The sequence below is a fragment of the Eimeria mitis genome, genomic scaffold, assembly GCF_000499745.2.
Source record: "Eimeria mitis Houghton genomic scaffold, Emh_scaff1077, whole genome shotgun sequence".
NCBI lineage: Eukaryota > Apicomplexa > Conoidasida > Eucoccidiorida > Eimeriidae > Eimeria > Eimeria mitis.
Genome location: NW_013567460.1, coordinates 11575 through 11943, shown reverse-complemented (window position 1 = coordinate 11943; position 369 = coordinate 11575).

Sequence of the window (369 nt, the reverse complement as noted above, 5' to 3'; positions counted from 1 at the left end):
TGCTGCTGCTGCTGCTGCTGCTGCAGTTGCTGCTGCGAAGGTGCTGCAGCGGAGTAGCAGTTGTCTCTAAGCATCAGCTCGGCGCAGCAGCAGGACCGCCCTGCCTGGTGGTGGGAGCTTGCTGCAGCAGCAGCAGCAGCAGCAGCAGCTGCAGCAGCTGCAGCGGCTGCTGCATTTTTACATCACCCGCAGCAGCTGCAGCAGCTGCAGCACATATACACCGTCCTCATCACTTCCGCCAGTAGCAGCAGCAGCAGCAGCAGCAGAAGGAGCAGGAGGAGCTCCCTGAGCCGCAGCGTCTGCAGCAGCTGCAGCCGCAACAGCAGCAGCAGCAGCAGCACCTGCTACTAGGCGTTTCCATTCTCTTTC